Source organism: Triturus cristatus, chromosome 6 (assembly GCF_964204655.1).
Source record: "Triturus cristatus chromosome 6, aTriCri1.1, whole genome shotgun sequence".
In the NCBI taxonomy this organism is placed as follows: Eukaryota; Metazoa; Chordata; class Amphibia; order Caudata; family Salamandridae; genus Triturus; species Triturus cristatus.
In genome coordinates this window covers 100,428,046-100,451,226 of record NC_140589.1, presented here as the reverse complement: position 1 = coordinate 100,451,226, position 23,181 = coordinate 100,428,046, and the positions used below count along the sequence as shown (strand labels likewise).

Genomic DNA, 23,181 nt, shown 5'->3' with positions numbered 1-23,181 from the left:
TAAATAATATCTGAATAAGTACCAAACTTCAGTTTCAACTGCAAATGCATTTGCCCTATTCTATCTTTAACGTTAATGTAATATTCTTCTAGCACTCGTGGTGTTTTATATTTCTTTTGTGGGGTACTTTAAAAATCTTTTTTATGAAAGAAATGGGTTACATTAAGTCTTGTGATGTTTTAGGTTTCCAATAAGGAGGTTTTAAATTTTATGTCACGTCATTTTCAGATGCTTCATTCAAGAGATGTTTCCACTATAGAATGCAGAGCAAGGGCAAAAATACAAGTGATAGAGCGAGTGAGTGAGAAGGAGTGTTGTGGAAGGAGAGAATGAAACAAAGACAGAGTGAGTGAACGGCAGGGAGGCATAGAAGAGGAGTCTAGTAGTGAAGGAGACCTGCTTTTCCCTGCTCTTGACCTCCCACCCATCCCCAAACAACCACAAACATACCTTCTGTGCAAAGTTGGTATGCAGAATTTCACGCCTCAGCAAGTGAGGGTGAGTCCCAGGCCAGGGGCTAAAGAGCAAAAGAGTGCCTGTGCTCAGACTTTCCCTGCTAGGGATAGTTTATCTGGAACAAGGCCTACTCTCTTGTATCCAGCAAGGATCTAGAAATCCTGCATGAATCTGCAAGGCACATTGGCAGCATAAATTTGCATAAACTGCCCCACCTATTGCCTTCCTACTTCCTGTGCTGTAGTTGTTTGTGTAGAGAGAGAGGTCGCAGGCAAGGAAATGTTGTGAGTCGGATACAGGACCCTAAATAGCTGGTGAGAGGTATGTGGTGTTCTAAAAGCATGAAAACTGTATACCTGTGAAATAAAGTGCTTTCGTATGTGTTCTTCTGTGTTTATTGTCCTGTGCATAAAGTTGCACCTTGTGTTTGAAGGTTTAAATTATTTCAGGCTTGCATGGAGGTAGACATTTCTGAGTAACTTTTATTCATTTCTTAAAAGCCTATACTGTCAGGATGGCCGAGAGGTCTAAGGTGCTGTGTTTAGGCCACAGTCTCCTTTGGAGGCGTGGGTTCGAATCCCACTTCTGACATGCCTTTTGGAGATTTAATCTCCTTTATCAGGTTAACATCTGATGGAAGTTGCATCTGTTGGTCTTCACCTGGCACGTTATTCCGTTCTCCTCTTGTCAAGAGAGATGGGGTTTCTCATATATTTAGGTTCTATAACGTCTTGCTGACAAAGTGCAATCCTTACCAAATGAGCATAGGACCCATGTAAGAGGTCATCTGGAAGAGTCATGCTCTTGTATGCCCTGGCCAGACGGGCCCTGCAAATTTGGAAGAATGCCATGCATCTGGTAGACAACTGGACTCCAGCACACTTACAGCAATTTCCTTAGGGCTTTGATCAGGGGCTGCTTAAATTTGCATACTCCACCCTATGTTGTGACTTTGAGATCCCTTGTTGAAATTGCTTTAGCCAGCCAAGTGGTGGCTATTGTCTCAATTTCAAAGCAGCTTTGAGCCGTTCAAGTGGCTGGTGAATAGCACTTTCTCTTTGTTCGCCTCAAAGTTCTAAAGAGTTCTCCATAGGTCCTGCTCTGTGCAGATTGTTCAAAGATCTGTTGGAAGTGCATATATTAGGATAAATAAATTGAGGGCATTCCTTTTCAGTACCTCACCTGCATGGCTGTCTGGCCTCTGGAAGATACTGGGAAAGCAAGTCAGGATGGCCGAGTGGTCTAAGGCGCTGCGTTCAGGTCGCAGTCTCCTCTGGAGGCGTGGTTTCAAATCCCACTTCTGACAGTCCTGTGTTTACTCTAATTTCTTTCTTGAGAAATATGATCATTTCCCTCGCAGTGGCTTATAGGATTGTCTTCTTGGAAGAGTGCAGTGAGTTTTTTTCTTGCTCTAGCCACTATTGGCCTAAGCTCTGTGCATTTTTTGGTTCCTAATATCTTTCTCACCCTTTAGATCAAAAAGCAGCATGGGGTCAGGATGGCCGAGTGGTCTAAGGCGCTGCGTTAAGGCCGCAGTCTCTCGTGGAGGCGTGGGTTCGAATCCCACTTCTGACAAAACTTGAATTCCATTTTCTCTCTCAGTTCCTTTAGAATCTCAGCTAAAAATTGGCAATGTAAATAATATCTGAATAAGTACCAAACTTCAGTTTCAACTGCAAATGCATTTGCCCTATTCTATCTTTAACGTTAATGTAATATTCTTCTAGCACTCGTGGTGTTTTATATTTCTTTTGTGGGGTACTTTAAAAATCTTTTTTATGAAAGAAATGGGTTACATTAAGTCTTGTGATGTTTTAGGTTTCCAATAAGGAGGTTTTAAATTTTATGTCACGTCATTTTCAGATGCTTCATTCAAGAGATGTTTCCACTATAGAATGCAGAGCAAGGGCAAAAATACAAGTGATAAAGCGAGTGAGTGAGAAGGAGTATTGTGGAAGGAGAGAATGAAACAAAGACAGAGTGAGTGAACGGCAGAGAGGCATAGAAGAGGAGTCTAGTAGTGAAGGAGACCTGCTTTTCCCTGCTCTTGACCTCCCACCCATCCCCAAACAACCACAAACATACCTTCTGTGCAAAGTTGGTATGCAGAATTTCACGCCTCAGCAAGTGAGGGTGAGTCCCAGGCCAGGGGCTAAAGAGCAAAAGAGTGCCTGTGCTCAGACTTTCCCTGCTAGGGATAGTTTATCTGGAACTAGGCCTACTCTCTTGTATCCAGCAAGGATCTAGAAATCCTGCATGAATCTGCAAGGCACATTGGCAGCATAAATTTGCATAAACTGCCCCACCTATTGCCTTCCTACTTCCTGTGCTGTAGTTGTTTGTGTAGAGAGAGAGGTCGCAGGCAAGGAAATGTTGTGAGTCGGATACAGGACCCTAAATAGCTGGTGAGAGGTATGTGGTGTTCTAAAAGCATGAAAACTGTATACCTGTGAAATAAAGTGCTTTCGTATGTGTTCTTCTGTGTTTATTGTCCTGTGCATAAAGTTGCACCTTGTGTTTGAAGGTTTAAATTATTTCAGGCTTGCATGGAGGTAGACGTTTCTGAGTAACTTTTATTCATTTCTTAAAAGCCTATACTGTCAGGATGGCCGAGAGGTCTAAGGTGCTGTGTTTAGGCCACAGTCTCCTTTGGAGGCGTGGGTTCGAATCCCACTTCTGACATGCCTTTTGGAGATTTAATCTCCTTTATCAGGTTAACATCTGATGGAAGTTGCATCTGTTGGTCTTCACCTGGCACGTTATTCCGTTCTCCTCTTGTCAAGAGAGATGGGGTTTCTCATATATTTAGGTTCTATAACGTCTTGCTGACAAAGTGCAATCCTTACCAAATGAGCATAGGACCCATGTAAGAGGTCATCTGGAAGAGTCATGCTCTTGTATGCCCTGGCCAGACGGGCCCTGCAAATTTGGAAGAATGCCATGCATCTGGTAGACAACTGGACTCCAGCACACTTACAGCAATTTCCTTAGGGCTTTGATCAGGGGCTGCTTAAATTTGCATACTCCACCCTATGTTGTGACTTTGAGATCCCTTGTTGAAATTGCTTTAGCCAGCCAAGTGGTGGCTATTGTCTCAATTTCAAAGCAGCTTTGAGCCGTTCAAGTGGCTGGTGAATAGCACTTTCTCTTTGTTCGCCTCAAAGTTCTAAAGAGTTCTCCATAGGTCCTGCTCTGTGCAGATTGTTCAAAGATCTGTTGGAAGTGCATATAATAGGATAAATAAATTGAGGGCATTCCTTTTCAGTACCTCACCTGCATGGCTGTCTGGCCTCTGGAAGATGCTGGGAAAGCAAGTCAGGATGGCCGAGTGGTCTAAGGCGCTGCGTTCAGGTCGCAGTCTCCTCTGGAGGCGTGGGTTCAAATCCCACTTCTGACAGTCCTGTGTTTACTCTAATTTTTTTCTTGAGAAATATGATCATTTCCCTCGCAGTGGCTTATAGGATTGTCTTCTTGGAAGAGTGCAGTGAGTTTTTTTCTTGCTCTAGCCACTATTGGCCTAAGCTCTGTGCATTTTTTGGTTCCTAATATCTTTCTCACCCTTTAGATCAAAAAGCAGCATGGGGTCAGGATGGCCGAGTGGTCTAAGGCGCTGCGTTAAGGCCGCAGTCTCTCCTGGAGGCGTGGGTTCGAATCCTACTTCTGACAAAACTTGAATTCCATTTTCTTTTTCAGTTCCTTTAGAATCTCAGCTAAAAATTGGCAATGTAAATAATATCTGAATAAGTACCAAACTTCAGTTTCAACTGCAAATGCATTTGCCCTATTCTATCTTTAACGTTAATGTAATATTCTTTTAGCACTCGTGGTGTTTTATATTTCTTTTGTGGGGTACTTTAAAAATATTTTTTATGAAAGAAATGGGTTACATTAAGTCTTGTGATGTTTTAGGTTTCCAATAAGGAGGTTTTAAATTTTATGTCACGTCATTTTCAGATGCTTCATTCAAGAGATGTTTCCACTATAGAATGCAGAGCAAGGGCAAAAATACAAGTGATAGAGCGAGTGAGTGAGAAGGAGTGTTGTGGAAGGAGAGAATGAAACAAAGACAGAGTGAGTGAATGGCAGGGAGGCATAGAAGAGGAGTCTAGTAGTGAAGGAGACCTGCTTTTCCCTGCTCTTGACCTCCCACCCATCCCCAAACAACCACAAACATACCTTCTGTGCAAAGTTGGTATGCAGAATTTCACGCCTCAGCAAGTGAGGGTGAGTCCCAGGCCAGGGGCTAAAGAGCAAAAGAGTGCCTGTGCTCAGACTTTCCCTGCTAGGGATAGTTTATCTGGAACAAGGCCTACTCTCTTGTATCCAGCAAGGATCTAGAAATCCTGCATGAATCTGCAAGGCACATTGGCAGCATAAATTTGCATAAACTGCCCCACCTATTGCCTTCCTACTTCCTGTGCTGTAGTTGTTTGTGTAGAGAGAGAGGTCGCAGGCAAGGAAATGTTGTGAATCGGATACAGGACCCTAAATAGCTGGTGAGAGGTATGTGGTGTTCTAAAAGCATGAAAACTGTATACCTGTGAAATAAAGTGCTTTCGTATGTGTTCTTCTGTGTTTATTGTCCTGTGCATAAAGTTGCACCTTGTGTTTGAAGGTTTAAATTATTTCAGGCTTGCATGGAGGTAGACGTTTATGAGTAACTTTTATTCATTTCTTAAAAGCATATACTGTCAGGATGGCCGAGAGGTCTAAGGCGCTGTGTTTAGGCCACAGTCTCCTTTGGAGGCGTGGGTTCGAATCCCACTTCTGACATGCCTTTTGGAGATTTAATCTCCTTTATCAGGTTAACATCTGATGGAAGTTGCATCTGTTGGTCTTCACTTGGCATGTTATTCCGTTCTCCTCTTGTCAAGAGAGATGGGGTTTCTCATATATTTAGGTTCTATAACGTCTTGCTGACAAAGCGCAATCCTTACCAAATGAGCATAGGACCCATGTAAGAGGTCATCTGGAAGAGTCATGCTCTTGTATGCCCTGGCCAGACGGGCCCTGCAAATTTGGAAGAATGCCATTCATCTGGTAGACAACTGGACTCCAGCACACTTACAGCAATTTCCTCAGGGCTTTGATCAGGGGCTGCTTAAATTTGCATACTCCACCCTATGTTGTGACTTTGAGATCCCTTGTTGAAATTGCTTTAGCCAGCCAAGAGGTGGCTATTGTCTCAATTTCAAAGCAGCTTTGAGCCGTTCAAGTGGCTGGTGAATAGCACTTTCTCTTTGTTCGCCTCAAATTTCTAAAGAGTTCTCCATAGGTCCTGCTCTGTACAGATTGTTCAAAGATCTGTTGGAAGTGCATATAATAGGATAAATAAATTGAGGGCATTCCTTTTCAGTACCTCACCTGCATGGCTGTCTGGCCTCTGGAAGATGCTGGGAAAGCAAGTCAGGATGGCCGAGTGGTCTAAGGCGCTGCGTTCAGGTCGCAGTCTCCGCTGGAGGCGTGGGTTCAAATCCCACTTCTGACAGTCCTGTGTTTACTCTAATTTTTTTCTTGAGAAATATGATCATTTCCCTCGCAGTGGCTTATAAGATTGTCTTCTTGGAAGAGTGCAGTGAGTTTTTTTCTTGCATAACCACTATTGGCCTAAGCTCTGTGCATTTTTTTGGTTCCTAATATCTTTCTCACCCTTTAGATGAAAAAGCAGCATGGGGTCAGGATGGCCGAGTGGTCTAAGGCGCTGCGTTAAGGCCGCAGTCTCTCGTGGAGGCATGGGTTCGAATCCCACTTGTGACAAAACTTGAATTCCATTTTCTCTCTCTGTTCCTTTAGAATCTCAGCTAAAAATTGGCAATGTAAATAATATCTGAATAAGTACCAAACTTCAGTTTCAACTGCAAATGCATTTGCAATATACTATCTTTAACGTTAATGTAATATTCTTCTAGCACTCGTGGTGTTTTATATTTCTTTTGTGGGGTACTTTAAAAATCTTTTTTATGAAAGAAATGGGTTACATTAAGTCTTGTGATGTTTTAGGTTTCCAATAAGGAGGTTTTAAATTTTATATCACGTCATTTTCAGATGCTTCATTCAAGAGATGTTTCCACTATAGAATGCAGAGCAAGGGCAAAAATACAAGTGATAGAGCGAGTGAGTGAGAAGGAGTGTTGTGGAAGGAGAGAATGAAACAAAGACAGAGTGAGTGAACGGCAGGGAGGCATAGAAGAGGAGTCTAGTAGTGAAGGAGACCTGCTTTTCCCTGCTCTTGACCTCCCACCCATCCCCAAACAACCACAAACATACCTTCGGTGCAAAGTTGGTATGCAGAATTTCACGCCTCAGCAAGTGAGGGTGAGTCCCAGGCCAGGGGCTAAAGAGCAAAAGAGTGCCTGTGCTCAGACTTTCCCTGCTAGGGATAGTTTATCTGGAACAAGGCCTACTCTCTTGTATCCAGCAAGGATCTAGAAATCCTGCATGAATCTGCAAGGCACATTGGCAGCATAAATTTGCATAAACTGCCCCACCTATTGCCTTCCTACTTCCTGTGCTGTAGTTGTTTGTGTAGAGAGAGAGTTCGCAGGCAAGGAAATGTTGTGAGTCGGATACAGGACCCTAAATAGCTGGTGAGAGGTATGTGGTGTTCTAAAAGCATGAAAACTGTATACCTGTGAAATAAAGTGCTTTCGTATGTGTTCTTCTGTGTTTATTGTCCTGTGCATAAAGTTGCACCTTGTGTTTGAAGGTTTAAAATATTTCAGGCTTGCATGGAGGTAGACGTTTCTGAGTAACTTTTATTCATTTCCTAAAAGCCTATACTGTCAGGATGGCCGAGAGGTCTAAGGCGCTGTGTTTAGGCCACAGTCTCCTTTGGAGGTGTGGGTTCGAATCCCACTTCTGACATGCCTTTTGGAGATTTAATCTCCTTTATCAGGTTAACATCTGATGGAAGTTGCATCTGTTGGTCTTCACTTGGCACGTTATTCCGTTCTCCTCTTGTCAAGAGAGATGGGGTTTCTCATATATTTAGGTTCTATAACGTCTTGCTGACAAAGCGCAATCCTTACCAAATGAGCATAGGACCCATGTAAGAGGTCATCTGGAAGAGTCATGCTCTTGTATGCCCTGGCCAGACAGGCCCTGCAAATTTGGAAGAATGCCATTCATCTGGTAGACAACTGGACTCCAGCACACTTACAGCAATTTCCTCAGGGCTTTGATCAGGGGCTGCTTAAATTTGCATACTCCACCCTATGTTGTGACTTTGAGATCCCTTGTTGAAATTGCTTTAGCCAGCCAAGAGGTGGCTATTGTCTCAATTTCAAAGCAGCTTTGAGCCGTTCAAGTGGCTGGTGAATAGCACTTTCTCTTTGTTCGCCTCAAAGTTCTAAAGAGTTCTCCATAGGTCCTGCTCTGTACAGATTGTTCAAAGATCTGTTGAAAGTGCATATAATAGGATAAATAAATTGAGGGCATTCCTTTTCAGTACCTCACCTGCATGGCTGTCTGGCCTCCGGAAGATGCTGGGAAAGCAAGTCAGGATGGCCGAGTGGTCTAAGGCGCTGCGTTCAGGTCGCAGTCTCCTCTGGAGGCGTGGGTTCAAATCCCACTTCTGACAGTCCTGTGTTTACTCTAATTTTTTTCTTGAGAAATATGATCATTTCCCTCGCAGTGGCTTATAGGATTGTCTTCTTGGAAGAGTGCAGTGAGTTTTTTTCTTGCTCTAGCCACTATTGGCCTAAGCTCTGTGCATTTTTTGGTTCCTAATATCTTTCTCACCCTTTAGATCAAAAAGCAGCATGGGGTCAGGATGGCCGAGTGGTCTAAGGCGCTGCGTTAAGGCCGCAGTCTCTCGTGGAGGCGTGGGTTCGAATCCCACTTCTGACAAAACTTGAATTCCATTTTCTCTCTCAGTTCCTTTAGAATCTCAGCTAAAAATTGGCAATGTAAATAATATCTGAATAAGTACCAAACTTCAGTTTCAACTGCAAATGCATTTGCCCTATTCTATCTTTAACGTTAATGTAATATTCTTCTAGCACTCGTGGTGTTTTATATTTGTTTTGTGTGGTACTTTAAAAATCTTTTTTATGAAAGAAATGGGTTACATTAAGTCTTGTGATGTTTTAGGTTTCCAATAAGGAGGTTTTAAATTTTATATCACGTCATTTTCAGATGCTTCATTCAAGAGATGTTTCCACTATAGAATGCAGAGCAAGGGCAAAAATACAAGTGATAGAGCGAGTGAGTGAGAAGGAGTGTTGTGGAAGGAGAGAATGAAACAAAGACAGAGTGAGTGAACGGCAGGGAGGCATAGAAGAGGAGTCTAGTAGTGAAGGAGACCTGCTTTTCCCTGCTCTTGACCTCCCACCCATCCCCAAACAACCACAAACATACCTTCTGTGCAAAGTTGGTATGCAGAATTTCACGCCTCAGCAAGTGAGGGTGAGTCCCAGGCCAGGGGCTAAAGAGCAAAAGAGTGCCTGTGCTCAGACTTTCCCTGCTAGGGATAGTTTATCTGGAACAAGGCCTACTCTCTTGTATCCAGCAAGGATCTAGAAATCCTGCATGAATCTGCAAGGCACATTGGCAGCATAAATTTGCATAAACTGCCCCATCTATTGCCTTCCTACTTCCTGTGCTGTAGTTGTTTGTGTAGAGAGAGAGTTCGCAGGCAAGGAAATGTTGTGAGTCGGATACAGGACCCTAAATAGCTGGTGAGAGGTATGTGGTGTTCTAAAAGCATGAAAACTGTATACCTGTGAAATAAAGTGCTTTCGTATGTGTTCTTCTGTGTTTATTGTCCTGTGCATAAAGTTGCACCTTGTGTTTGAAGGTTTAAAATATTTCAGGCTTGCATGGAGGTAGACGTTTCTGAGTAACTTTTATTCATTTCTTAAAAGCCTATACTGTCAGGATGGCCGAGAGGTCTAAGGCGCTGTGTTTAGGCCACAGTCTCCTTTGGAGGTGTGGGTTCGAGTCCCACTTCTGACATGCCTTTTGGAGATTTAATCTCCTTTATCAGGTTAACATCTGATGGAAGTTGCATCTGTTGGTCTTCACTTGGCACGTTATTCCGTTCTCCTCTTGTCAAGAGAGATGGGGTTTCTCATATATTTAGGTTCTATAACGTCTTGCTGACAAAGCGCAATCCTTACCAAATGAGCATAGGACCCATGTAAGAGGTCATCTGGAAGAGTCATGCTCTTGTATGCCCTGGCCAGACAGGCCCTGCAAATTTGGAAGAATGCCATTCATCTGGTAGACAACTGGACTCCAGCACACTTACAGCAATTTCCTCAGGGCTTTGATCAGGGGCTGCTTAAATTTGCATACTCCACCCTATGTTGTGACTTTGAGATCCCTTGTTGAAATTGCTTTAGCCAGCCAAGAGGTGGCTATTGTCTCAATTTCAAAGCAGCTTTGAGCCGTTCAAGTGGCTGGTGAATAGCACTTTCTCTTTGTTCGCCTCAAAGTTCTAAAGAGTTCTCCATAGGTCCTGCTCTGTACAGATTGTTCAAAGATCTGTTGAAAGTGCATATAATAGGATAAATAAATTGAGGGCATTCCTTTTCAGTACCTCACCTGCATGGCTGTCTGGCCTCCGGAAGATGCTGGGAAAGCAAGTCAGGATGGCCGAGTGGTCTAAGGCGCTGCGTTCAGGTCGCAGTCTCCTCTGGAGGCGTGGGTTCAAATCCCACTTCTGACAGTCCTGTGTTTACTCTAATTTTTTTCTTGAGAAATATGATCATTTCCCTCGCAGTGGCTTATAGGATTGTCTTCTTGGAAGAGTGCAGTGAGTTTTTTTCTTGCTCTAGCCACTATTGGCCTAAGCTCTGTGCATTTTTTGGTTCCTAATATCTTTCTCACCCTTTAGATCAAAAAGCAGCATGGGGTCAGGATGGCCGAGTGGTCTAAGGCGCTGCGTTAAGGCCGCAGTCTCTCGTGGAGGCGTGGGTTTGAATCCCACTTCTGACAAAACTTGAATTCCATTTTCTCTCTCAGTTCCTTTAGAATCTCAGCTAAAAATTGGCAATGTAAATAATATCTGAATAAGTACCAAACTTCAGTTTCAACTGCAAATGCATTTGCCCTATTCTATCTTTAACGTTAATGTAATATTCTTCTAGCACTCGTGGTGTTTTATATTTGTTTTGTGGGGTACTTTAAAAATCTTTTTTATGAAAGAAATGGGTTACATTAAGTCTTGTGATGTTTTAGGTTTCCAATAAGGAGGTTTTAAATTTTATGTCACGTCATTTTCAGATGCTTCATTCAAGAGATGTTTCCACTATAGAATGCAGAGCAAGGGCAAAAATACAAGTGATAGAGCGAGTGAGTGAGAAGGAGTGTTGTGGAAGGAGAGAATGAAACAAAGACAGAGTGAGTGAATGGCAGGGAGGCATAGAAGAGGAGTCTAGTAGTGAAGGAGACCTGCTTTTCCCTGCTCTTGACCTCCCACCCATCCCCAAACAACCACAAACATACCTTCTGTGCAAAGTTGGTATGCAGAATTTCACGCCTCAGCAAGTGAGGGTGAGTCCCAGGCCAGGGGCTAAAGAGCAAAAGAGTGCCTGTGCTCAGACTTTCCCTGCTAGGGATAGTTTATCTGGAACAAGGCCTACTCTCTTGTATCCAGCAAGGATCTAGAAATCCTGCATGAATCTGCAAGGCACATTGGCAGCATAAATTTGCATAAACTGCCCCACCTATTGCCTTCCTACTTCCTGTGCTGTAGTTGTTTGTGTAGAGAGAGAGGTCGCAGGCAAGGAAATGTTGTGAGTCGGATACAGGACCCTAAATAGCTGGTGAGAGGTATGTGGTGTTCTAAAAGCATGAAAACTGTATACCTGTGAAATAAAGTGCTTTCGTATGTGTTCTTCTGTGTTTATTGTCCTGTGCATAAAGTTGCACCTTGTGTTTGAAGGTTTAAATTATTTCAGGCTTGCATGGAGGTAGACGTTTCTGAGTAACTTTTATTCATTTCTTAAAAGCCTATACTGTCAGGATGGCCGAGAGGTCTAACGCGCTGTGTTTAGGCCACAGTCTCCTTTGGAGGCGTGGGTTCGAATCCCACTTCTGACATGCCTTTTGGAGATTTAATCTCCTTTATCAGGTTAACATCTGATGGAAGTTGCATCTGTTGGTCTTCACTTGGCATGTTATTCCGTTCTCCTCTTGTCAAGAGAGATGGGGTTTCTCATATATTTAGGTTCTATAACGTCTTGCTGACAAAGCGCAATCCTTACCAAATGAGCATAGGACCCATGTAAGAGGTCATCTGGAAGAGTCATGCTCTTGTATGCCCTGGCCAGACGGGCCCTGCAAATTTGGAAGAATGCCATTCATCTGGTAGACAACTGGACTCCAGCACACTTACAGCAATTTCCTCAGGGCTTTGATCAGGGGCTGCTTAAATTTGCATACTCCACCCTATGTTGTGACTTTGAGATCCCTTGTTGAAATTGCTTTAGCCAGCCAAGAGGTGGCTATTGTCTCAATTTCAAAGCAGCTTTGAGCCGTTCAAGTGGCTGGTGAATAGCACTTTCTCTTTGTTCGCCTCAAATTTCTAAAGAGTTCTCCATAGGTCCTGCTCTGTACAGATTGTTCAAAGATCTGTTGGAAGTGCATATAATAGGATAAATAAATTGAGGGCATTCCTTTTCAGTACCTCACCTGCATGGCTGTCTGGCCTCTGGAAGATGCTGGGAAAGCAAGTCAGGATGGCCGAGTGGTCTAAGGCGCTGCGTTCAGGTCGCAGTCTCCGCTGGAGGCGTGGGTTCAAATCCCACTTCTGACAGTCCTGTGTTTACTCTAATTTTTTTCTTGAGAAATATGATCATTTCCCTCGCAGTGGCTTATGAGATTGTCTTCTTGGAAGAGTGCAGTGAGTTTTTTTCTTGCATAACCACTATTGGCCTAAGCTCTGTGCATTTTTTGGTTCCTAATATCTTTCTCACCCTTTAGATGAAAAAGCAGCATGGGGTCAGGATGGCCGAGTGGTCTAAGGTGCTGCGTTAAGGCCGCAGTCTCTCGTGGAGGCATGGGTTCGAATCCCACTTGTGACAAAACTTAAATTCCATTTTCTCTCTCAGTTCCTTTAGAATCTCAGCTAAAAATTGGCAATGTAAATAATATCTGAATAAGTACCAAACTTCAGTTTCAACTGCAAATGCATTTGCAATATACTATCTTTAACGTTAATGTAATATTCTTCTAGCACTCGTGGTGTTTTATATTTCTTTTGTGGGGTACTTTAAAAATCTTTTTTATGAAAGAAATGGGTTACATTAAGTCTTGTGATGTTTTAGGTTTCCAATAAGGAGGTTTTAAATTTTATATCACGTCATTTTCAGATGCTTCATTCAAGAGATGTTTCCACCATAGAATGCAGAGCAAGGGCAAAAATACAAGTGATAGAGCGAGTGAGTGAGAAGGAGTGTTGTGGAAGGAGAGAATGAAACAAAGACAGAGTGAGTGAACGGCAGGGAGGCATAGAAGAGGAGTCTAGTAGTGAAGGAGACCTGCTTTTCCCTGCTCTTGACCTCCCACCCATCCCCAAACAACCACAAACATACCTTCTGTGCAAAGTTGGTATGCAGAATTTCACGCCTCAGCAAGTGAGGGTGAGTCCCAGGCCAGGGGCTAAAGAGCAAAAGAGTGCCTGTGCTCAGACTTTCCCTGCTAGGGATAGTTTATCTGGAACAAGGCCTACTCTCTTGTATCCAGCAAGGATCTAGAAATCCTGCATGAATCTGCAAGGCACATTGGCAGCATAAATTTGCATAAACTGCCCCACCTATTGCCTTCCTACTTCCTGTGCTGTAGTTGTTTGTGTAGAGAGAGAGGTCGCAGGCAAGGAAATGTTCTGAGTCGGATACAGGACCCTAAATAGCTGGTGAGAGGTATGTGGTGTTCTAAAAGCATGAAAACTGTATACCTGTGAAATAAAGTGCTTTCGTATGTGTTCTTCTGTGTTTATTGTCCTGTGCATAAAGTTGCACCTTGTGTTTGAAGGTTTAAAATATTTCAGGCTTGCATGGAGGTAGACGTTTCTGAGTAACTTTTCTTCATTTCTTAAAAGCCTATACTGTCAGGATGGCCGAGAGGTCTAAGGAGCTGTGTTTAGGCCACAGTCTCCTTTGGAGGTGTGGGTTCGAATCCCTCTTCTGACATGCCTTTTGGAGATTTAATCTCCTTTATCAGGTTAACATCTGATGGAAGTTGCATCTGTTGGTCTTCACCTGGCACGTTATTCCGTTCTCCTCTTGTCAAGAGAGATGGGGTTTCTCATATATTTAGGTTCTATAACGTCTTGCTGACAAAGTGCAATCCTTACCAAATGAGCATAGGACCCATGTAAGAGGTCATCTGGAAGAGTCATGCTCTTGTATGCCCTGGCCAGACGGGCCCTGCAAATTTGGAAGAATGCCATGCATCTGGTAGACAACTGGACTCCAGCACACTTACAGCAATTTCCTTAGGGCTTTGATCAGGGGCTGCTTAAATTTGCATACTCCACCCTATGTTGTGACTTTGAGATCCCTTGTTGAAATTGCTTTAGCCAGCCAAGTGGTGGCTATTGTCTCAATTTCAAAGCAGCTTTGAGCCGTTCAAGTGGCTGGTGAATAGCACTTTCTCTTTGTTCGCCTCAAAGTTCTAAAGAGTTCTCCATAGGTCCTGCTCTGTGCAGATTGTTCAAAGATCTGTTGGAAGTGCATATAATAGGATAAATAAATTGAGGGCATTCCTTTTCAGTACCTCACCTGCATGGCTGTCTGGCCTCTGGAAGATGCTGGGAAAGCAAGTCAGGATGGCCGAGTGGTCTAAGGCGCTGCGTTCAGGTCGCAGTCTCCTCTGGAGGCGTGGTTTCAAATCCCACTTCTGACAGTCCTGTGTTTACTCTAATTTTTTTCTTGAGAAATATGATCATTTCCCTCGCAGTGGCTTATAGGATTGTCTTCTTGGAAGAGTGCAGTGAGTTTTTTTCTTGCTCTAGCCACTATTGGCCTAAGCTCTGTGCATTTTTTGGTTCCTAATATCTTTCTCACCCTTTAGATCAAAGAGCAGCATGGGGTCAGGATGTCCGAGTGGTCTAAGGCGCTGCGTTAAGGCCGCAGTCTCTCGTGGAGGCGTGGGTTCAAATCCCACTTCTGACAAAACTTGAATTCCATTTTCTCTCTCAGTTCCTTTAGAATCTCAGCTAAAAATTGGCAATGTAAATAATATCTGAATAAGTACCAAACTTCAGTTTCAACTGCAAATGCATTTGCCCTATTCTATCTTTAACGTTAATGTAATATTCTTCTAGCACTCGTGGTGTTTTATATTTCTTTTGTGGGGTACTTTAAAAATCTTTTTTATGAAAGAAATGGGTTACATTAAGTCTTGTGATGTTTTAGGTTTCCAATAAGGAGGTTTTAAATTTTATATCACGTCATTTTCAGATGCTTCATTCAAGAGATGTTTCCACTATAGAATGCAGAGCAAGGGCAAAAATACAAGTGATAGAGCGAGTGAGTGAGAAGGAGTGTTGTGGAAGGAGAGAATAAAACAAAGACAGAGTGAGTGAACGGCAGGGAGGCATAGAAGAGGAGTCTAGTAGTGAAGGAGACCTGCTTTTCCCTGCTCTTGACCTCCCACCCATCCCCAAACAACCACAAACATACCTTCTGTGCAAAGTTGGTATGCAGAATTTCACGCCTCAGCAAGTGAGGGTGAGTCCCAGGCCAGGGGCTAAAGAGCAAAAGAGTGCCTGTGCTCAGACTTTCCCTGCTAGGGATAGTTTATCTGGAACAAGGCCTACTCTCTTGTATCCAGCAAGGATCTAGAAATCCTGCATGAATCTGCAAGGCACATTGGCAGCATAAATTTGCATAAACTGCCCCATCTATTGCCTTCCTACTTCCTGTGCTGTAGTTGTTTGTGTAGAGAGAGAGTTCGCAGGCAAGGAAATGTTGTGAGTCGGATACAGGACCCTAAATAGCTGGTGAGAGGTATGTGGTGTTCTAAAAGCATGAAAACTGTATACCTGTGAAATAAAGTGCTTTCGTATGTGTTCTTCTGTGTTTATTGTCCTGTGCATAAAGTTGCACCTTGTGTTTGAAGGTTTAAAATATTTCAGGCTTGCATGGAGGTAGACGTTTCTGAGTAACTTTTATTCATTTCTTAAAAGCCTATACTGTCAGGATGGCCGAGAGGTCTAAGGCGCTGTGTTTAGGCCACAGTCTCCTTTGGAGGTGTGGGTTCGAATCCCACTTCTGACATGCCTTTTGGAGATTTAATCTCCTTTATCAGGTTAACATCTGATGGAAGTTGCATCTGTTGGTCTTCACTTGGCACGTTATTCCGTTCTCCTCTTGTCAAGAGAGATGGGGTTTCTCATATATTTAGGTTCTATAACGTCTTGCTGACAAAGCGCAATCCTTACCAAATGAGCATAGGACCCATGTAAGAGGTCATCTGGAAGAGTCATGCTCTTGTATGCCCTGGCCAGACGGGCCCTGCAAATTTGGAAGAATGCCATTCATCTGGTAGACAACTGGACTCCAGCACACTTACAGCAATTTCCTCAGGGCTTTGATCAGGGGCTGCTTAAATTTGCATACTCCACCCTATGTTGTGACTTTGAGATCCCTTGTTGAAATTGCTTTAGCCAGCCAAGAGGTGGCTATTGTCTCAATTTCAAAGCAGCTTTGAGCCGTTCAAGTGGCTGGTGAATAGCACTTTCTCTTTGTTCGCCTCAAAGTTCTAAAGAGTTCTCCATAGGTCCTGCTCTGTACAGATTGTTCAAAGATCTGTTGGAAGTGCATATAATAGGATAAATAAATTGAGGGCATTCCTTTTCAGTACCTCACCTGCATGGCTGTCTGGCCTCTGGAAGATGCTGGGAAAGCAAGTCAGGATGGCCGAGTGGTCTAAGGCGCTGCGTTCAGGTCGCAGTCTCCTCTGGAGGTGTGGGTTCAAATCCCACTTCTGACAGTCCTGTGTTTACTCTAATTTATTTCTTGAGAAATATGATCATTTCCCTCGCAGTGGATTATAGGATTGTCTTCTTGGAAGAGTGCAGTGAGTTTTTTTCTTGCTCTAGCCACTATTGGCCTAAGCTCTGTGCATTTTTTGGTTCCTAATATATTTCTCACCCTTTAGATGAAAAAGCAGCATGGGGTCAGGATGGCCGATTGGTCTAAAGCGCTGTGTAAGGCCGCAGTCTCTCCTGGAGGTGTGGGTTCAAATCCCACTTCTGACAAAACTTGAATTCCATTTTCTCTCTCAGTTCCTTTAGAATCTCAGCTAAAAATTGGCAATGTAAATAATATCTGAATAAGTACCAAACTTCAGTTTCAACTGCAAATGCATTTGCCCTATTCTATCTTTAACGTTAATGTAATATTCTTCTAGCACTCGTGGTGTTTTATATTTGTTTTGTGGGGTACTTTAAAAATCTTTTTTATGAAAGAAATGGGTTACATTAAGTCTTGTGATGTTTTAGGTTTCCAATAAGGAGGTTTTAAATTTTATGTCACGTCATTTTCAGATGCTTCATTCAAGAGATGTTTCCACTATAGAATGCAGAGCAAGGGCAAAAATACAAGTGATAGAGCGAGTGAGTGAGAAGGAGTGTTGTGGAAGGAGAGAATGAAACAAAGACAGAGTGAGTGAATGGCAGGGAGGCATAGAAGAGGAGTCTAGTAGTGAAGGAGACCTGCTTTTTCCTGCTTTTGACCTCCCACCCATCCCCAAACAACCACAAACATACCTTCTGTGCAAAGTTGGTATGCAGAATTTCACGCCTCAGCAAGTGAGGATGAGTCCCAGGCCAGGGGCTAAAGAGCAAAAGAGTGCCTGTGCTCAGACTTTCCCTGCTAGGGATAGTTTATCTGGAACAAGGCCTACTCTCTTGTATCCAGCAAGGATCTAGAAATCCTGCATGAATCTGCAAGGCACATTGGCAGCATAAATTTGCATAAACTGCCCCACCTATTGCCTTCCTACTTCCTGTGCTGTAGTTGTTTGTGTAGAGAGAGAGGTCGCAGGCAAGGAAATGTTGTGAATCGGATACAGGACCCTAAATAGCTGGTGAGAGGTATGTGGTGTTCTAAAAGCATGAAAACTGTATACCTGTGAAATAAAGTGCTTTCGTATGTGTTCTTCTGTGTTTATTGTCCTGTGCATAAAGTTGCACCTTGTGTTTGAAGGTTTAAAATATTTCAGGCTTGCATGGAGGTAGACGTTTCTGAGTAACTTTTCTTCATTTCTTAAAAGCCTATACTGTCAGGATGGCCGAGAGGTCTAAGGAGCTGTGTTTAGGCCACAGTCTCCTTTGGAGGTGTGGGTTCGAATCCCTCTTCTGACATGCCTTTTGGAGATTTAATCTCCTTTATCAGGTTAACATCTGATGGAAGTTGCATCTGTTGGTCTTCACCTGGCACGTTATTCCGTTCTCCTCTTGTCAAGAGAGATGGGGATTCTCATATATTTAGGTTCTATAACGTCTTGCTGACAAAGTGCAATCCTTACCAAATGAGCATAGGACCCATGTAAGAGGTCATCTGGAAGAGTCATGCTCTTGTATGCCCTGGCCAGACGGGCCCTGCAAATTTGGAAGAATGCCATGCATCTGGTAGACAACTGGACTCCAGCACACTTACAGCAATTTCCTTAGGGCTTTGATCAGGGGCTGCTTAAATTTGCATACTCCACCCTATGTTGTGACTTTGAGATCCCTTGTTGAAATTGCTTTAGCCAGCCAAGTGGTGGCTATTGTCTCAATTTCAAAGCAGCTTTGAGCCGTTCAAGTGGCTGGTGAATAGCACTTTCTCTTTGTTCGCCTCAAAGTTCTAAAGAGTTCTCCATAGGTCCTGCTCTGTGCAGATTGTTCAAAGATCTGTTGGAAGTGCATATAATAGGATAAATAAATTGAGGGCATTCCTTTTTAGTACCTCACCTGCATGGCTGTCTGGCCTCTGGAAGATGCTGGGAAAGCAAGTCAGGATGGCCGAGTGGTCTAAGGCGCTGCGTTCAGGTCGCAGTCTCCTCTGGAGGCGTGGTTTCAAATCCCACTTCTGACAGTCCTGTGTTTACTCTAATTTTTTTCTTGAGAAATATGATCATTTCCCTCGCAGTGGCTTATAGGATTGTCTTCTTGGAAGAGTGCAGTGAGTTTTTTTCTTGCTCTAGCCACTATTGGCCTAAGCTCTGTGCATTTTTTGGTTCCTAATATCTTTCTCACCCTTTAGATCAAAGAGCAGCATGGGGTCAGGATGGCCGAGTGGTCTAAGGCGCTGCGTTAAGGCCGCAGTCTCTCCTGGAGGCGTGGGTTCGAATCCCACTTCTGACAAAACTTGAATTCCATTTTCTCTCTCAGTTCCTTTAGAATCTCAGCTAAAAATTGGCAATGTAAATAATATCTGAATAAGTACCAAACTTCAGTTTCAACTGCAAATGCATTTGCCCTATTCTATCTTTAACGTTAATGTAATATTCTTCTAGCACTCGTGGTGTTTTATATTTCTTTTGTGGGGTACTTTAAAAATCTTTTTTATGAAAGAAATGGGTTACATTAAGTCTTGTGATGTTTTAGGTTTCCAATAAGGAGGTTTTAAATTTTATATCACGTCATTTTCAGATGCTTCATTCAAGAGATGTTTCCACTATAGAATGCAGAGCAAGGGCAAAAATACAAGTGATAGAGCGAGTGAGTGAGAAGGAGTGTTGTGGAAGGAGAGAATGAAACAAAGACAGAGTGAGTGAACGGCAGGGAGGCATAGAAGAGGAGTCTAGTAGTGAAGGAGACCTGCTTTTCCCTGCTCTTGACCTCCCACCCATCCCCAAACAACCACAAACATACCTTCTGTGCAAAGTTGGTATGCAGAATTTCACGCCTCAGCAAGTGAGGGTGAGTCCCAGGCCAGGGGCTAAAGAGCAAAAGAGTGCCTGTGCTCAGACTTTCCCTGCTAGGGATAGTTTATCTGGAACAAGGCCTACTCTCTTGTATCCAGCAAGGATCTAGAAATCCTGCATGAATCTGCAAGGCACATTGGCAGCATAAATTTGCATAAACTGCCCCATCTATTGCCTTCCTACTTCCTGTGCTGTAGTTGTTTGTGTAGAGAGAGAGTTCGCAGGCAAGGAAATGTTGTGAGTCGGATACAGGACCCTAAATAGCTGGTGAGAGGTATGTGGTGTTCTAAAAGCATGAAAACTGTATACCTGTGAAATAAAGTGCTTTCGTATGTGTTCTTCTGTGTTTATTGTCCTGTGCATAAAGTTGCACCTTGTGTTTGAAGGTTTAAATTATTTCAGGCTTGCATGGAGGTAGACGTTTCTGAGTAACTTTTATTCATTTCTTAAAAGCCTATACTGTCAGGATGGCCGAGAGGTCTAAGGCGCTGTGTTTAGGCCACAGTCTCCTTTGGAGGTGTGGGTTCGAATCCCACTTCTGACATGCCTTTTGGAGATTTAATCTCCTTTATCAGGTTAACATCTGATGGAAGTTGCATCTGTTGGTCTTCACTTGGCACGTTATTCCGTTCTCCTCTTGTCAAGAGAGATGGGGTTTCTCATATATTTAGGTTCTATAACGTCTTGCTGACAAAGCGCAATCCTTACCAAATGAGCATAGGACCCATGTAAGAGGTCATCTGGAAGAGTCATGCTCTTGTATGCCCTGGCCAGACGGGCCCAGCAAATTTGGAAGAATGCCATTCATCTGGTAGACAACTGGACTCCAGCACACTTACAGCAATTTCCTCAGGGCTTTGATCAGGGGCTGCTTAAATTTGCATACTCCACCCTATGTTGTGACTTTGAGATCCCTTGTTGAAATTGCTTTAGCCAGCCAAGAGGTGGCTATTGTCTCAATTTCAAAGCAGCTTTGAGCCGTTCAAGTGGCTGGTGAATAGCACTTTCTCTTTGTTCGCCTCAAAGTTCTAAAGAGTTCTCCATAGGTCCTGCTCTGTACAGATTGTTCAAAGATCTGTTGGAAGTGCATATAATAGGATAAATAAATTGAGGGCATTCCTTTTCAGTACCTCACCTGCATGGCTGTCTGGCCTCTGGAAGATGCTGGGAAAGCAAGTCAGGATGGCCGAGTGGTCTAAGGCGCTGCGTTCAGGTCGCAGTCTCCTCTGGAGGCGTGGGTTCAAATCCCACTTCTGACAGTCCTGTGTTTACTCTAATTTTTTTCTTGAGAAATATGATCATTTCCCTCGCAGTGGATTATAGGATTGTCTTCTTGGAAGAGTGCAGTGAGTTTTTTTCTTGCTCTAGCCACTATTGGCCTAAGCTCTGTGCATTTTTTGGTTCCTAATATATTTCTCACCCTTTAGATGAAAAAGCAGCATGGGGTCAGGATGGCCGATTGGTCTAAAGCGCTGTGTAAGGCCGCAGTCTCTCCTGGAGGTGTGGGTTCAAATCCCACTTCTGACAAAACTTGAATTCCATTTTCTCTCTCAGTTCCTTTAGAATCTCAGCTAAAAATTGGCAATGTAAATAATATCTGAATAAGTACCAAACTTCAGTTTCAACTGCAAATGCATTTGCCCTATTCTATCTTTAACGTTAATGTAATATTCTTCTAGCACTCGTGGTGTTTTATATTTGTTTTGTGGGGTACTTTAAAAATCTTTTTTATGAAAGAAATGGGTTACATTAAGTCTTGTGATGTTTTAGGTTTCCAATAAGGAGGTTTTAAATTTTATGTCACGTCATTTTCAGATGCTTCATTCAAGAGATGTTTCCACTATAGAATGCAGAGCAAGGGCAAAAATACAAGTGATAGAGCGAGTGAGTGAGAAGGAGTGTTGTGGAAGGAGAGAATGAAACAAAGACAGAGTGAGTGAATGGCAGGGAGGCATAGAAGAGGAGTCTAGTAGTGAAGGAGACCTGCTTTTCCCTGCTTTTGACCTCCCACCCATCCCCAAACAACCACAAACATACCTTCTGTGCAAAGTTGGTATGCAGAATTTCACGCCTCAGCAAGTGAGGATGAGTCCCAGGCCAGGGGCTAAAGAGCAAAAGAGTGCCTGTGCTCAGACTTTCCCTGCTAGGGATAGTTTATCTGGAACAAGGCCTACTCTCTTGTATCCAGCAAGGATCTAGAAATCCTGCATGAATCTGCAAGGCACATTGGCAGCATAAATTTGCATAAACTGCCCCACCTATTGCCTTCCTACTTCCTGTGCTGTAGTTGTTTGTGTAGAGAGAGAGGTCGCAGGCAAGGAAATGTTGTGAATCGGATACAGGACCCTAAATAGCTGGTGAGAGGTATGTGGTGTTCTAAAAGCATGAAAACTGTATACCTGTGAAATAAAGTGCTTTCGTATGTGTTCTTCTGTGTTTATTGTCCTGTGCATAAAGTTGCACCTTGTGTTTGAAGGTTTAAATTATTTCAGGCTTGCATGGAGGTAGACGTTTCTGAGTAACTTTTATTCATTTCCTAAAAGCATATACTGTCAGGATGGCCGAGAGGTCTAAGGCGCTGTGTTTAGGCCACAGTCTCCTTTGGAGGCGTGGGTTCGAATCCCACTTCTGACATGCCTTTTGGAGATTTAATCTCCTTTATCAGGTTAACATCTGATGGAAGTTGCATCTGTTGGTCTTCACTTGGCATGTTATTCCGTTCTCCTCTTGTCAAGAGAGATGGGGTTTCTCATATATTTAGGTTCTATAACGTCTTGCTGACAAAGCGCAATGCTTACCAAATGAGCATAGGACCCATGTAAGAGGTCATCTGGAAGAGTCATGCTCTTGTATGCCCTGGCCAGACGGGCCCTGCAAATTTGGAAGAATGCCATTCATCTGGTAGACAACTGGACTCCAGCACACTTACAGCAATTTCCTCAGGGCTTTGATCAGGGGCTGCTTAAATTTGCATACTCCACCCTATGTTGTGACTTTGAGATCCCTTGTTGAAATTGCTTTAGCCAGCCAAGAGGTGGCTATTGTCTCAATTTCAAAGCAGCTTTGAGCCGTTCAAGTGGCTGGTGAATAGCACTTTCTCTTTGTTCGCCTCAAATTTCTAAAGAGTTCTCCATAGGTCCTGCTCTGTACAGATTGTTCAAAGATCTGTTGGAAGTGCATATAATAGGATAAATAAATTGAGGGCATTCCTTTTCAGTACCTCACCTGCATGGCTGTCTGGCCTCTGGAAGATGCTGGGAAAGCAAGTCAGGATGGCCGAGTGGTCTAAGGCGCTGCGTTCAGGTCGCAGTCTCCGCTGGAGGCGTGGGTTCAAATCCCACTTCTGACAGTCCTGTGTTTACTCTAATTTTTTTCTTGAGAAATATGATCATTTCCCTCGCAGTGGCTTATAAGATTGTCTTCTTGGAAGAGTGCAGTGAGTTTTTTTCTTGCATAACCACTATTGGCCTAAGCTCTGTGCATTTTTTGGTTCCTAATATCTTTCTCACCCTTTAGATGAAAAAGCAGCATGGGGTCAGGATGGCCGAGTGGTCTAAGGCGCTGCGTTAAGGCCGCAGTCTCTCGTGGAGGCATGGGTTCGAATCCCACTTCTGACAAAACTTGAATTCCATTTTCTCTCTCAGTTCCTTTAGAATCTCAGCTAAAATTGGCAATGTAAATAATATCTGAATAAGTACCAAACTTCAGTTTCAACTGCAAATGCATTTGCAATATACTATCTTTAACGTTAATGTAATATTCTTCTAGCACTCGTGGTGTTTTATATTTCTTTTGTGGGGTACTTTAAAAATCTTTTTTATGAAAGAAATGGGTTACATTAAGTCTTGTGATGTTTTAGGT

General features: G+C 43.2%; 20 non-coding genes across 20 annotated transcripts; all 20 read left to right on the top strand.

Annotated features, from left to right (window-relative positions):
• The first annotated feature begins 964 nt into the window (after positions 1-964).
• Positions 965-1,047, top strand: TRNAL-UAG (transfer RNA leucine (anticodon UAG)). The gene has a single exon. It is a non-coding gene; the product is annotated as a tRNA-Leu (tRNA).
• A 901-nt stretch (positions 1,048-1,948) lies between these two features.
• On the top strand, positions 1,949-2,031 carry TRNAL-AAG (transfer RNA leucine (anticodon AAG)). The gene has a single exon. It is a non-coding gene; the product is annotated as a tRNA-Leu (tRNA).
• Positions 2,032-3,055: 1,024 nt separating this feature from the next.
• On the top strand, positions 3,056-3,138 carry TRNAL-UAG (transfer RNA leucine (anticodon UAG)). Its single transcript has one exon. It is a non-coding gene; the product is annotated as a tRNA-Leu (tRNA).
• A 632-nt stretch (positions 3,139-3,770) lies between these two features.
• On the top strand, positions 3,771-3,853 carry TRNAL-CAG (transfer RNA leucine (anticodon CAG)). Its single transcript has one exon. It is a non-coding gene; the product is annotated as a tRNA-Leu (tRNA).
• A 186-nt stretch (positions 3,854-4,039) lies between these two features.
• TRNAL-AAG (transfer RNA leucine (anticodon AAG)) lies at positions 4,040-4,122 on the top strand. The gene has a single exon. It is a non-coding gene; the product is annotated as a tRNA-Leu (tRNA).
• Positions 4,123-5,146: 1,024 nt separating this feature from the next.
• TRNAL-UAG (transfer RNA leucine (anticodon UAG)) lies at positions 5,147-5,229 on the top strand. Its single transcript has one exon. It is a non-coding gene; the product is annotated as a tRNA-Leu (tRNA).
• Positions 5,230-5,861: 632 nt separating this feature from the next.
• On the top strand, positions 5,862-5,944 carry TRNAL-CAG (transfer RNA leucine (anticodon CAG)). Its single transcript has one exon. It is a non-coding gene; the product is annotated as a tRNA-Leu (tRNA).
• Positions 5,945-7,237: 1,293 nt separating this feature from the next.
• On the top strand, positions 7,238-7,320 carry TRNAL-UAG (transfer RNA leucine (anticodon UAG)). Its single transcript has one exon. It is a non-coding gene; the product is annotated as a tRNA-Leu (tRNA).
• A 632-nt stretch (positions 7,321-7,952) lies between these two features.
• On the top strand, positions 7,953-8,035 carry TRNAL-CAG (transfer RNA leucine (anticodon CAG)). Its single transcript has one exon. It is a non-coding gene; the product is annotated as a tRNA-Leu (tRNA).
• A 186-nt stretch (positions 8,036-8,221) lies between these two features.
• On the top strand, positions 8,222-8,304 carry TRNAL-AAG (transfer RNA leucine (anticodon AAG)). Its single transcript has one exon. It is a non-coding gene; the product is annotated as a tRNA-Leu (tRNA).
• Positions 8,305-9,328: 1,024 nt separating this feature from the next.
• On the top strand, positions 9,329-9,411 carry TRNAL-UAG (transfer RNA leucine (anticodon UAG)). The gene has a single exon. It is a non-coding gene; the product is annotated as a tRNA-Leu (tRNA).
• Positions 9,412-10,043: 632 nt separating this feature from the next.
• On the top strand, positions 10,044-10,126 carry TRNAL-CAG (transfer RNA leucine (anticodon CAG)). The gene has a single exon. It is a non-coding gene; the product is annotated as a tRNA-Leu (tRNA).
• A 2,008-nt stretch (positions 10,127-12,134) lies between these two features.
• Positions 12,135-12,217, top strand: TRNAL-CAG (transfer RNA leucine (anticodon CAG)). The gene has a single exon. It is a non-coding gene; the product is annotated as a tRNA-Leu (tRNA).
• Positions 12,218-15,600: 3,383 nt separating this feature from the next.
• Positions 15,601-15,683, top strand: TRNAL-UAG (transfer RNA leucine (anticodon UAG)). Its single transcript has one exon. It is a non-coding gene; the product is annotated as a tRNA-Leu (tRNA).
• A 632-nt stretch (positions 15,684-16,315) lies between these two features.
• On the top strand, positions 16,316-16,398 carry TRNAL-CAG (transfer RNA leucine (anticodon CAG)). Its single transcript has one exon. It is a non-coding gene; the product is annotated as a tRNA-Leu (tRNA).
• Positions 16,399-18,674: 2,276 nt separating this feature from the next.
• TRNAL-AAG (transfer RNA leucine (anticodon AAG)) lies at positions 18,675-18,757 on the top strand. The gene has a single exon. It is a non-coding gene; the product is annotated as a tRNA-Leu (tRNA).
• Positions 18,758-19,781: 1,024 nt separating this feature from the next.
• On the top strand, positions 19,782-19,864 carry TRNAL-UAG (transfer RNA leucine (anticodon UAG)). Its single transcript has one exon. It is a non-coding gene; the product is annotated as a tRNA-Leu (tRNA).
• Positions 19,865-20,496: 632 nt separating this feature from the next.
• On the top strand, positions 20,497-20,579 carry TRNAL-CAG (transfer RNA leucine (anticodon CAG)). Its single transcript has one exon. It is a non-coding gene; the product is annotated as a tRNA-Leu (tRNA).
• A 1,292-nt stretch (positions 20,580-21,871) lies between these two features.
• Positions 21,872-21,954, top strand: TRNAL-UAG (transfer RNA leucine (anticodon UAG)). Its single transcript has one exon. It is a non-coding gene; the product is annotated as a tRNA-Leu (tRNA).
• A 632-nt stretch (positions 21,955-22,586) lies between these two features.
• Positions 22,587-22,669, top strand: TRNAL-CAG (transfer RNA leucine (anticodon CAG)). Its single transcript has one exon. It is a non-coding gene; the product is annotated as a tRNA-Leu (tRNA).
• The last annotated feature ends 512 nt before the right edge of the window (positions 22,670-23,181 follow it).